Below are 14,709 nucleotides of genomic sequence, written 5' to 3'. Positions count from 1 at the left end.
AATGACTCATCAAACTCATAAGTCCTTAAATTGGTTTTTCATTCAACCACCAAAACCCCACTTGGGGACCTAGATGCACTTTCACTCTACTGGTCTACTAGGAAATGAATCATGATGTCTCTCACCACCGTAAAGTGAAGGACATTCCTAGAAAAAGGATTGGTTGTGATAATTGCCACATTTTTATGATAAGGTTGAGGCTGGGATGAGGCCATGACACGCAGAACCCAGTTGCGAAGAAAGGGCGGGCTTTGTTCTCAAACTTCCCTAAGTAATGTTCCTTATGCATAGATTCAAAGTTAGTTATACTATAGATGAGAGTGTATATAATTGAATGTGCAAAAGACTTAGTATTTAGGAATAACTTAGAAATCTCTTACTCTTACTAAATCTTGAGCTTAGTCATATTACATTTTATGAGTCTCTATTTCTATCTCTAGAATACCTTTGTTATCTTACATTTATTATTTGTTATTAATCAGTTGACTTACCCCTGGTAAGCAAAACAAGAGTTGGTTTATATCACAGATCTACACATTTTTAGTCAATATTATCTATGTCATATAAATATTTTCCTCATGATCCTTCCTTTGGGATTAAATATAAACAACAATACTCGGTATACTCCCGGGTGAAATGCTACAATGGTAATTTATCTATGCGCTTGCGGATACCTAAGTTTTAATCTTTCTTACCTTAGAGTTTACAAGTGTTCTTTTAATTACCAGTACTTCTGGCATCATGCTAGAGATGCCAACTTAGTATAGAGTGATGCTAAGAAATGCCAACATGTAATTTTCTAGAGTTTCTTGATTGGTATAAAGAAAGGAATGAATAAGTCGATCAGACTTGCATTTGTTGAAACATGTTCCAAGAATGCCAAGATGACTTCCCCAATAATTCAAAAAGAACTTGCAGAATGCTGTGCAGTAGAGGTAACCAAAGAAATAAATCAAGAGATGGAGGGTTGTCTATTTTCCATTCTTATAGATGAATCTCGTGATAAATCTGTTAAAGAACAAATGGCCATGGTTGTGAGATAAGTGATTTATTATATATATGGTTGATTGGTTATCACATTGTTTGTTAAAATTAGCTAGTCATATTATACTATCATATGTGTTGTAGGTTTGTGAACAAGGAAGGAAAAGTAATTGAAAGATTTTTGGGTATTAAGCATGTCAAGGAGATAATCTCAGAAGAATTGAAGACATCAATTGTTGAAGTATGCTTGGTGAGCATGGGATACACATTTCCAATCTGCGAGGTCGGGTATGATGTTGCTTCTAATATGAGAGGAGAATTTAATGGGCTTCAAAAGTTGATTCATGATGAGACACATATGCCTTCTATATCCATTGCTTTGCTCATTAATTTCAATTGGTGGTTGTTTCCATCTCAAGATGTTGCTCATCTATTGAATATGTTCACTTGATTGTGAACACCACTACTTCATCTTGCAAGAGGAAGGATTTATTGCTAGATAAGCAATGCAAAATTCCTTTGGGTTAGTTGAAAAATTAGGCAACATCCTTGGCTAGACCTGGAGATACAAGTTTGGGTTCTCATTACAAGACATTACTTTGTATTGAGTTATTGTGGGATGCAGTGATTGAAGTTCTAGAAATTGGGCATCAATATTTGTGTAATCCATGTAGGGCAAGAGGATTGGTGGAAATCATGGAGTCCTTTATCTTTGTGTTTATTATGAACACGATGTTACAAATCCTATGCATCACAAATGAGCTATAACTTATCTTACAAAGGAAGGATCAAAATGTTGTTAAAGACATGTCTTTGCTTATTGATGTGAAAACACGTTTGATGAATTTGAGGAACGGTGGTTGGAAGACACTATTTGAACAAGCCACAAAATTTTGTAGAGAAATGATATTCCAATACCAAATATATATCGAGATTTGGTAGTTCAAGAAAAGGGGGAGGAACAACATCACTCCTGACCATCATTTTCGTGTTGATACCTTCTATGTTGTTATAGATGTTATAACTATAGAGTTGGATAATCGATTTAATGAGGTATCTTCAGAATTGTTTGTTTATTTTTCTTGTTTGGACCCAAGAGATTCATTCTCCAAATTTGATGTGGACAAACTTGCTCGATTTGCTAAGATACATTCTTATGATTTCTCCTATAACGAAAAGAAGGAAATAAAAGATCAACTTCAACTATTTTATTATTCATGTGAGAAGACTCGTGGAGTTTAGAGATTGTCATGATCTTGGAAGCATAGCTACAAAATTAGTTGAACTTGAAAGACATATTTTATTCCCCTTGGTTTATCGAATAATTGAGCTGGCATTGATACTACCGGTGGTGATAGTATCAATTGAAAATGGTCTTTTCTGCTATGAAGATTATCAAAATGTAATTGCACTTAATGATTTAATGGTGTGCTACATTGAGTGAGAGATATTCAAAGGAATCGATTAAGAAATCATTTCAGAAAAGAAAGATAGGCAAGTGTAATTGCCTATGTTCATTAACACTTGGTTAGTCTATTGACTTTACTTATATAGTAGATGATGATCACAATATATTATATCTGTATAAACCAATATACTGAGAAATCTTTGATATCAATGTTATCGATTTCGCTACATCTTAATTATTTTTCCGTCCTCCACCAATGACTATGAGCATTTACTTTCAAGAAATTCTTTCATGTCTTTACATTTTCAGATTTGCCATGCTAGAGTATAATTAGAGTCTAGGGTGCAAAACTTTTGTGTGGTAGAACAATGGAGAACACACTTAGACACTAGGGGTGAAATAGGCTAAGTGTAGGGCAAGAATTTTTAGAATAGCCCAATTCAACCCCCTCCTCTCTTGGGCATATTGATCATTTCGCTGAGCACCTTTACAACCATGGATGCACGTGAAATTTCTTCAAAACTTTCACAATATTACCATGGAGAACACCAGAGTACTAGAACATGTGGAACGCATATTGTCCAAAGTTGGAGCACTAGAGAGTCTGGTGTTGGCTAAAATGCGAGCGTAAGACAATCTACACAACAGTGTTGAAACGCACAGATTGCATATGGGAAAATGCAGACCATCCGTCGGTGACAAAACAATATGTCCACCAAAATGTTTGGCTTTGATTTTGCCGAGGATAGTGGATAATCAACACTCTTATGTGGTGAAGATTGGCCAGTTAGGTTTATGAGCAAACCGACAAAGGATAGTAATTGCTCTTACGTGATAAAGAATAACTAGTTTATAAGCAAACTAGCAAGAAGAAATCGTGTAAACTCTCTTCTCGGCCTGTCCAAGCGAGGACATAGGTGGGTTTCCCCAAGTCATCAAGCATGCTTAGGGCGTTACCCTTAGCTGTTGGATCAAGAGAGGAGGAGGAACATTGAGGTTGGAAAATATTAGGTCTAGAGAGCAAAAAAATAGTAGAGCAATTTATGTTTTGTTTAATTGAATTTTTAATCGGTCATGATCCTTTATATTTATAGGGTTGAGGGTAGAATCTGAATACAACACGAAAAACTAACCCAAACGAATCAGGCATGGAAAGTGCGCACCGAACCATCCAGTGCTTGCATTTTGCACAGGCCTGCCTCTTTTATTTGGCACCATCAGTTTTGTTGACACGTGCACACAAAATTTTGTTATTTTTGGAACTGCTGACCCAAATTCACACTTCATGATTTTTGTGTGTGCCTTTGGAATCCCCTTATTCTCATTAATTAGTTAATTCTATATACACATTGTGCAAAGGTTGCTTGGTGTGACCCAGCTTAATAATTTGATTTTAGTGCCGCATGCAAATTAAATATGATGCACATGCTTTACTATTTGAAATAAATCTAAAAAAGCATTCTACATAATCATGTTGGTTTACTCTTAACTTATATTCAGATTTTCATCACTACTATGAAACAACTTAACCGCGACCTTTTTGAAATCCCCTTAGAGGTGGGCACAATTTTGGACCGCCTCAGTTAATGTCTTTAGTTAACCGAGGCGGTCATTTTTTCTTAACCGAGACGGTTAACCTAAAATTCATTAACCGAGGCAGGCAATATAATATAACCATCTGAAAGGTCCTAATATGGCTAGAGGGGGGGTGAATAGCCTATTTAAAAATTCTACAAAACTTACTAGAGCAAGTGGTTAGTAAATAACAAAGCGTAGCCTTTTGCTCTAGCTCTAATGGGGTGTTTGCAAGCCACCTATCCAACAATTCTAGTTGATATGATCACTAGGCACACAAGAGCTATGTCACTACTTACACTGGAGAGCTATCTAAAGTTTCTAAACAAGTAAGTAGGATACTCTAGTTTGCGAGAATGTAAGAGAGATGGTTTGATCTTTATACCGCATTGTAGAGGGGATGAACCAATCAATAATATGAAGTCCAATCACCGGGAGAATCCAATGAACAAACACAATGAAGACAAACAATTTTTCTCTCGAGGTTCACGTGCTTGCCGGCACGCTACGTCCCCATTGTGTCGACCAACACTTGGTGGTTCGGCGGCTAAGAGGTGTAGCACGAACCTCGTCCTCACTAGGACACCGCAAGAACCGACCCACAAGTGAGGTAACTCAATGACACGAGCAATCCACTAGAGTTACCTTTCGGCTCTCTGCCGGGGAAGGTACAAGGCCCCTCACAATCACCGGGAGATGGCCACGAACAATCACCAACTCGTGCCAATCCTCCTCCGCTGCTCCAAGCCGTCTAGGTGGCGGTAACCACCAAGAGTAACAAGCAAACCCGCTGCTCAACGATCACTAGTGCGACTAGATGCTCAAACTCTAAGCAAATGCAACTAGGATCTCTCTCAATCTCACTTTGGATGAACAAATCTTGAACAAGGTGAGTGGGATGTGTGGAAGTATGCTCACAAGATGTATCAACAAGTTAAAGAGTCAAGAGAGTGAGCATGAACCAACCAAGGCATATATATAGAAGCCCCAAGCATCAAATAGCCGATGGCCACTTACCCCACTGTCTGCGTCCACACCGGACGCGTCCTAGTTCACACCGGACGCGTCCGGTATTGACCAGACCAGCGTCCGGTGCCCTTGACCGTTAGAAAACTAGCTGTTACATTCAACACTGACAAGGCACCAGACTCTCACTTTTGAACGCACCGGACCTAAACTTAGAGAGCGTTGCAAAACATCACAACACCGGACGTTGCACCGGACTCACGCACCGGACCTAAACTCAGAGAGCTCTGCAAGAAGAGTTTGCATCGGACGCTAACTCGGACGCGTCCGGTGTGCACCGGACGCAAACTCAGAAAGCTACTCGAGACAACATCTGCTCCGGACGAAATACATCGGACATAACACAGAGAGTCCGCTAAAACTATGCTCACACCGGACGCTCAACTCAGACACGTCCGACCTCATATCGAACGCGTTCGGTGTGCACAGGAAGCTGTTTTTCAACTAAACGCTCTACACTTTCTTCCCTTGCTTCCATGTGCCAACACCAAAGTGTCTCAACACTTGTGCACGTGTGTTAGCATATTTCAAAAACATTTTTCAAGGGTTACTTAATTAGTTCACTAGGTCCTAATGCATATGCAAGGAATCCAATCACCTAGTGGCACTTAGACAACCGTTTTCACAACAAGATTGCCCCTCTTAATAGTACGGCTATCTATCCTAAATGTGATGACACCCTCTATGGTGTCTTGATCACCAAAACCAAAATCAAAACCCTAATCAATACCTTTGCCTTGATCTTCATAGGGTTTTGTTTTTCTCTTTCTTCTTTTCCAAGTTGAGCACTTGATCACCTTATGGTCATCACCATTATCACCATGATCATCACTTGCTCCATTACTTGGCTTGTACCAACCTCATTAAGTCTACACACACTTAGTATAGAGGTTAGTAGTTAGGGTTTCATCAATTATCCAAAACCAAACTAGGGCTTTCACCATCTCAGTTAATGCCTATTAACCAAGGCGGGTATTATAACGCAACTACCTCAATAAATCATTAACTGAGGCGGTTATTTTATACGCCCGCCTCCTAAAATCTAGCCCAACCCACTACAGTTTCTCAGCCCAATACCAGAGATGAGGCCCAACACCACGCTTCAAGTATATATATGAACACTTGGCCAGTTAGGGTTTCTCACCCCTCTTACACCCGCTGCTCTCAGGGACACGCGCCCCTCCCTAGCCCGATGCCTCTCCCCCTCTCTCTCACTCCCACCCACTCTATCTCCCCACAGGGCGACGCCCGCCCCTTTCTCCCCCCACAACGGCGACGTTGTCCCTCAGTCTCCCCTCGGCATGGTGGCAGCGATGGTCGCCATCCTTCCCCACGTAGAGGCCTGTTGCATCTTCGCTCCCAAAATGTTCCGACGGCAGCAGCTTCACGCCCCGATGGAAGAGGTATGCCCTCATCCTCTCTCTCCTCTCTCAGATCCATCCCTCACCATCTCTCCCTGGCAGATCCGCGACAACGGTGCTCGGGGAGGTCTCTCTTGGTCGCGACGGTGTTTGGAGGAGGCGGATCCAGTTGTGGCGGCGCTCGGGGAGAGCTCTCCCAGCGGCGGAGGTAGCACTTAGAGGAGGTGGATCTAGTTGCAACGGCACTCGGGGAGGCCATGACAAGCAGATCTAGTGATGGGCAGCCCGACGAGCAGATCTGGCGGCGTCGACGCGGTGGATTTGGTGGAGGACGGCCCCCGACGAGCGGCGGAGCACATGCGCGGATCCGGTGGCCAAGGATGGGCTCGGTGGGCCGTGGATGGGCTCAGCGGGCTTATCCATGTTTTTATTTTTATTTTTTTGTTTTTCCCAATCGATTTACTGAGGCGGGCATTAGGACCTTTCTTTCGAGGTGGTCGGTTTGCCCGCCTTGGTAAAGTAATTTTGCCCGCCGCGGTAAAAGAATTATGTAGTAGTGGATTCCTCTCAGATTCATCTTTAACCACCGTTCAATCACAACCGCAATAATTTTCTGTTAGATTAATCTGAAGTTTACTTATATTATCACAATCCCTAAATGATATGGAACAAGAGAAGACATAGGTCGTGCCAAAAAGTAGTCGCAAGCACCCGAATGAAGTCGCAACCCTCTAGTATTGTTGGTTTGGTGTGTTCTTTCTAAAAGAAAAACTCATACTACACACCCCCAAGGCATTTCGCATGAAGGTAGAGGACTCCTCACCCAATCCCAAAAAACTAGGTAGGCAAGGTTTTTTTTAACTTCTAGCGTTACAATTTTTCTTTGTGAGGTATCAAACCCTGGCCACGAGGGTGCCACCGGGAGTGCTTGACCAGCCGATCTATCATCCCTAAAAGAATTGTCCTATATATATGACTAGTGTGATTTACATAGTGTACAAAAGTATTGCCATTAATTAAAGGCAATACGCGCGTGCAAATGGGGGGTCAGTGAAAGCAAAGGTCGAAATCAAAGGTGCGTGGATGTATGATGTAGTATCGCATATTCCATGTGGCAATCTGTACCTGCATCTGGAGAGGGAGGTGGTCCTCCTGTCCGTTAGTTTTGCGTATCCACATACCAAAATATCTTGTTAATTGCACACCGATAACTAAAAGAGGTCGAGAACCGTGCTCTCAGCTCTGCATCCAATGAGCAACCGTATCTTCCTGCTCTGGGCCGCACACAATGTAGAATGGACGGATCCAGAGGCGTGATCGGTGACGATGTGCTCGCCGCAGCTAGTGCTAGCTGAGGCTGAGGCTAACCCCCGGGCTTTCCGTTCTCCGGTAGCGTTTGAGCCCTCCTGACAGTAGGACGCGCCTGGTCGCAGATGCCGATCGACGTGAAGAGAGTGAGGTGGGGCCCCGGACAAAGGCGACGTTCTCGGGCGGGAGACCAGGCGCGTGCGGCGCGCGCACAGCCTGCGCAACACCCCGTCCGTCGGCCGTCCCCATCACCCCCCATGCGGGCGCGGGCCCCTACAGGCTCGTGCTGTCCCATCCCGGTGAGCGCGCGGACGCGTCCCATTAGCCAGTTCTCCAAACGCCTCCGATCCGGCTGTCGGCTCTCATCCACATCAACAGATCCACTAGCTACGTACCCGCAGGCGGCAGGCCGCTGCTTGAAGCATGCATGGATTCATGGCAATGCTTATTAGGGCTGGTTTTGTTCGTAAAAATTTTTAAGATTCCCCGTCACATCGAATCTTTGGTCGCATGCATAGAGCATTAAATATAGATCAAAATAAAAACTAACTGCACAGTTTACCTGTAATTTGTGAGATGAACCTTTTGAGCCTAGTTACTCCGTGATTGGACAATGTTTGTCAAATAAAAACGAAATGCTACAGTAGCCAAAAACAAAAAATTTTGCGAACTAAACAAGGCCTTAGTTTGTGGCCCTTCTAGCATCCTCACCTCACCACCAACGTGGTGCAATATCTGATTGGTGATTGCTGTGCGTCGAAACTGCTTCGTTAGAAATCAGAATGGCTAGCATCACGCATAGTAGTCAAAATAGTAGTCTCCCTGACATTTGTCCTTCCAATGAATGGCCTTGTTTAGTTCACCCTGAAAACTAAAAAGTTAAATATAGACGAAAATAAAAACTAATTACACAGTTTAGCTGTAAATCACGAGACGAATCTTTTGATTCTAGTTAGTCCATGATTAAATAATATTTGTCACAAATAAACGAAAGTGCTACAGTTCCGAAAAGTTTTCACTTTTCGGAACTAAACAAGGCGGCCTAGTAGTAGTAGTACCAAAAAAATCGATTTTGATTGCGAAAGCTCAAGCATACGTATAGTACTGCAGCCAAATCGATGACAGTTGCTGCGAGGCATCGGTGGAAGCCTGATCAACAGTTTGATAAACAGCGGTTTCCATGTTGTAGAACAGTTTAACGCAGCCCGACTGGCAAGGCAAGTAGCAGAGGCAGACGGGTCTCGCCGTCTAGGAAGATTTCACGGCGCCTGCTTTCAAATCCTAAGCACGCCGATCGGAGAAGAGCGCTGGAAGATGCGTACGTATAGTACTGCAGATCAAATCGATGACATGTGGAAGCCTGATCAACAGTTTGATAAACGACAGCGGTTACCATGTTGTAGAACAGTTTAATGCAGCCCGGCCGACAGGCAAGCAGAGACAGACGGGTCTAACCGTCTAGGAAGATTTCAGGCGCCTGCTTCCAAATCCTAAGCACGCCGGCCGGATCGGAGAGGCGGGTGCGCTGGACGACGTGTGATTCGCTCCGCAGTCGCAGGTCGCAGCTTCAAATCTTGACTCCACTATACTGTAGATGATAGACTTTGCGTTGGGCCTTGTTTAGTTCCAAAAAAATTTTACAAAATTTTTCAGATTCTCCGTCATATCGAATCTTTACACACATGCATGAAGTACTAAATATAGACAAAAATAAAAACTAATTGCACAGTTTGGTCGGAATTGACGAGACAAATCTTTTGAGCCTAGTTAGTCCATGATTGGACAATATTCGTTAAATACAAACGAAAGAGCTACAGTGTCCATTTTGCAAAATATTTTGGAACTAAACAAGGCCTTGATTGCAGTCCTGAATTCGGCAGCTGCTTAACCCTAGCTAGCTAGTTGTGCAGTACGTGTGCGTGCAGCACGCTCCACGCAGCACGCAGCACGGTCGGGTCACGGGTGCAGCTCTAGGAGTACGAGAATATGCATAGGCTTTGACTCGATTCAGAACTCCTGCGGTCGTGGTTATTTATAGTTCGGCCGACTGTACAGATTAAAGCCCGTTTCAAACGCGGAAATCGTGAGAATTTCGTGAGCAATGGCTCAACTCCTTCAGGAACTCGGGCAATCCCCAGCAGGAATGTTGGATTCATATACTATCCAAAAGGAACAGCTAATTTTATTTCCCTTCCACTAACAAACGATTCACAAAGTAACCACCCTAATATTCCTATATATTGGTTTAATTTAAAGTGGTTCTTTTATTTGGTTCACAGTAAGCTATTAATTACTAGCATAATAACCTAATATTCCTAATGTTCCTATAATGTTTCAAAGATATATCATTATTATTTAATGATACTGGAAACACGCTATTATTATTTTATATATAGTATCTCCAAGATATACCACTCAGGCCTTGTTTAGATGCAAAAAGTTTTGGGATTTTGGCACTGTAGCATTTTCGTTTTTATTTGACAAACATTATCTAATTATGGTGTAACTAGATTTAAAAGATTCGTCTCGTGATTTACATATAAACTGTGCAATTAGTTATTCTTTTTATCTATATTTAATACTTCATGCATATGCCGCAAGATTCGATGTGACGGGAAATCTTGTAAAGTTTTTGGTTTTTGGGTGTATCTAAACAAAGCCTCATTGTACCAGAATACACAATCACTGTCGGACCATTATTGCAATTGTGCTACAGCTGTCAATGATTGATTTTCAAAGCTGGTTCAGAAGTCTAGGATATAGAAAATGACGGGGGTAGTTTATTCATAGTGAAGACACATATCATTGTCAGTTAAGCCCGACATATCACTGTTGATTATTGCCTTGAAGGCCCGGCAACGAAATGAGGATATCACTATTTGATTATTTGGGTTATTTATTGTATTTTGTGTCATTGGGTTTAGATCAAAAAATTTGTAAATTTTTTTAGATTTCTCGTCACATCGAATCTTGTGGCACATGAATGGAGCATTAAATATAGTTAAATAAATAACTAATTGCATAGTTTAGACAAATCTTTTAAGTCTAGTTAGTCCATGATTGGACAATATTTATCAAATACCAACGAAAGTGTTACGGTGTATATTTTGCAAAAAAAATAAATAAAAACTAAACAAAGCCCTAACCGCTAATTGATTAATTCTCCATCATTAAATCCACCTACCATCATTACTTCTGGTTATAAAACATACTATATGTCTGGATGCCTCCATGGACAGATGAGATCCCTTGTCGTCGGCTTGTAGTCCAACATGTGATCCAATATGTGATGCTAGCTAGCTCATTGCTTCACTAATTGAAGTCTCAATGTGTCAGCTCATGTGAGACCCTCAACTAGTCAAAATGGCGCACACGAGATATGCTATGAGAGTATCTCCAGGAGTACTACTTAAAACACATTATCTATTTCTCTATTTAGGTAGCCAGCTATTTTAATACTACCTACATTTGGTTATTGTCTCCAACACTACTACCTAAACCACGGTCCCTAAATTTAGTTTAACAGTCAATGACGTGCGGAACCCATATGTCATCTCCTTCTCTCCTGGTTGCCATCGACTAACTCGGCCATGGAATCGGACCACGCCGGGAAGAGCCGCCGCTCCGGCAAGAGTCATCGCACCAGGGAAGGTCGTGCCTGTGCCTGCAGGAGGAGGAGAGCCGGCGCCCGGTAGGAAGGGGCCGCACCCGCGCCATGGTGGGGTTGGCATCCCATGGGCCCGTGGAGGTGCCACTCACCGTCAACATGCCCAGACCGATGGAGCTCCAGATGCGATGGAGCAGGGTCAGCGGACCTCCACATGCGGTGGAGCTGGGCCGGCGGCTGCATCGAGGCTCCCTTGCGGCGGCGTTGGGCTCACCGGACCGATGGAAGGAGTCGGTGATGGAGATGGACGACGGCGCATGTGGACGGGCAGGTCGCGTGCGTGCAAGCGCAAAGAAGAGAGGCGCTGGGAGGGAGAAAAAAAATAGGTAGTCATATTTATTAGCCCAACAGATGTAGGTAGTGAAAGAAGGAATTTGTTAGACCAACAAAAATAGGTAGTCTGATAGGTAGCCTGTTGGGAGTGTGTTTTTTGGCCTTCACTGCCCAAATATAGGATAGGTAGTGTGTTTAGGTAGCCTGTTGGAGATGCTCTAAGAATGTCCATGAAGACGGAGCCACACTGGGACACATTGGCAGCGATATAATGCTACGATGCCTTAGTTGACTAATTATATAATACTAGGGTGCCTTAGTTGACTACTCTCTCCATCCCAAATTATAAGTCATTTCAAAAATCTTAGAGAGTCAAACTATCCTAAGTTTGACCAAATTTATATAATATACCAACATAAGTATCATTAGATTCTTTCTTAATTATATTTTCATAGTATACTTACTTTACGTTACAAATCTTACAGTATTTCTCTCTATAATTTTGGTCAAACTTAAAAATAGTTTGACTCTACAAGATTTTTAAAATGACTTATAATTTGGAATAGAGAGAGTATTAGTCAACTTTGAGCCTTGGCTCATTACTGCTCGTGGGCCTAATGGCTTCTCTACCCCTCTAACATGCTCTTGCATCTTCAAGAAGCACTCGGGTGCTGGAAAAACATCCGTGAAGTGGTTATACTGTAATGTGTTTGTAGACTTTGATTTTAAGATAGGTCTAGTTAGAAAAAGGTTGTACCTCTTTTTTTACTAAGGACTTTATTATCGTATAGGTAATTTTTTTTAAGTCTTTGATATCCTATGCTTTATGTACCCTAAATATTTCGGAATTCACGTGCAATAGACATCATATATTGTCCAAGTGTTTCTGAATCATTTAGAATAATTCACTATTTTTAAAGTTTAAATTAATTTTTCAAGTGTCTATGGAAATAAACTCGAAATTGAACTGCGTCTACCTTCACTAAGATTCAAAAAACAAGAAAAATATATTTGGCATATATAGCAATTTTATCATTTGTCGTAGAGATAAATGAAAAAAATCAATTGTTTTACGAGGACAATTTGATGCTATATCTCCATACTATCATTGAGTAATTTATAATAATAACTACAAGTGATCCAAAAAAATCTAAATTTTTTAATGGAAGCATAACTTTTGTGTATATGGTTACCTTTAATTTATCGAATGGTTTAAATATAAATGACATATACATCGCTCAGAAAAAGGATACACCTCGTCTAATAATTAAGACAGGTCACAAACCCAAACATATAATATGCAACCGAGAGAGAATGTGTACAGGAAATTTACAATATTTTCCGAGTATTTATTGAAAATTTCTAACATACCTTTACTTTTTTCACAAGATTAATGAGCATTTTTTGCCCATTTACTGAGCATTTTTATCATTGTCGGGTCATAGTCCTAGTATTCGAACAATGATTGAGATCTTATTTGTACTGCTGGTTCGAACTATGAACCGGGAGTGATATGACAACATCATTATTGGATTTTTGTTTGACATGGCAGTGTTATAGCTAATGTATAAAACCCCAAGCTCCTTACTCCTCTCACCCAGCCCGAGCACACCCATCCAAGAAAGCGTCTTTCCCCACCTCTCTTTCCATTGTTGTCACCATTTTTCTCCACATTGCTCATGGGAGACTTGGGTTTTATTGGATTGACATGATCTTCTTGCTTTAACATGGGTAACTAGAAATACTTTCAATTTATAGCTGGTTTTGTTGGTTATATTATCTTGGAACTATTATCTTTGATTCTCATGCATGTTCTTTATCAAATTTAGAGAGCATTCTTCATGAAGACATCTGAATTTTGCTTAATCCATTTGCTACTAGTAATTTAAGGTTAGTACCTATGTGTACCCATTTAATTTGTAGCTAGGTAGTTTGCTTCATTAGATCGCTTTTGATTATTGTGAATTGGCTTTACCCCTTCGATGTATTATCTTAATTTTTGGACTAAATTGCCCTCGTCTCTTTCTTCCTTCCTCTCCTCTCTCTCTCTCTCATGCTCAACCTTGAAGACACACCGTCTATGGCCATGAATGGCCTACCTGTGCGGTGTGCGCGATCAACGCGAACGCGGTGGTGGCCAGGTGAGCCAATGGACGCGACACTTTAGGCTAGTGCATGTGGGATAGCAAGAAGGGTGGTGTTGCCATGGCTGCGGACCAGTGAGCAACATATTAGGTGCATGGCCAGCAAGCAGGGTGGCAAGATCATGGGGCTGGTGAGCATGAGTAGGTGTCATGCTTAGATATCTGTGCACCCTAACCATGCCCAGGCGATGGCGAGCTTGTGCAAAACTAGAGAAAGAAAGAAAGAAAGAAAGAAAGAAAGAAAGAAAGAAAGAAAGAAAGAGAGAGAGAGAGAGAAAGACGAAGGCAATTTTGTCCAAAAATTCAAGTAAATGCATGAAAGAGGTAAATAGTGGTATATTTTGAAGATTTGTGAAATTGTAATTGCGCGCTTCCAATGTCTTGAATAGTAATGGCATCTCTAAAATGTACTCCCTTCGTCCCAAATCGTAAGTCATTCCAAGAATCTTGGAGAGTCAAACTATCCTAAGTTTGACCAAATTTATATGATCAAATAATTATTATTATCATACCAACTAAGTATCATTAGATTCTTTCTTAATTATATTTTCATAGTATACTCACTTTATCTTACAAATCTTGGTATTTCTCTCTATAATTTTGGTCAAACTTGAAAATATTTTGACTCTCCAAGATTCTTGGAATGACTTACAATTTGGAATGGAGGAGTAGCATTTATAATGGCATGTATTCAATTAACCTTTAAACTTAAAACTATCATAATTAACAATGCACATCTTATAGAGTTATAGTTTGAGTATAAATTCAGCAAGCATTCAACTAACAGATCCAGACAAGAAGCTACTCCCTATATTATAAGTCGTTCTAGGTTTTATAGATACATACTCCCTATATTAGTTCGGATTTTCTATATACATAGTTTATGTACCTAAATATACATTATGTCTAGATACATAGTAAAAGCTTTATAGCATATATGTATCTAAAAAGGCACTTACAATT

Source organism: Sorghum bicolor, chromosome 1 (genome assembly GCF_000003195.3).
Source record: "Sorghum bicolor cultivar BTx623 chromosome 1, Sorghum_bicolor_NCBIv3, whole genome shotgun sequence".
Lineage (NCBI taxonomy): Eukaryota > Viridiplantae > Streptophyta > Magnoliopsida > Poales > Poaceae > Sorghum > Sorghum bicolor.
Note: the sequence above shows the minus strand (reverse complement) of the source record.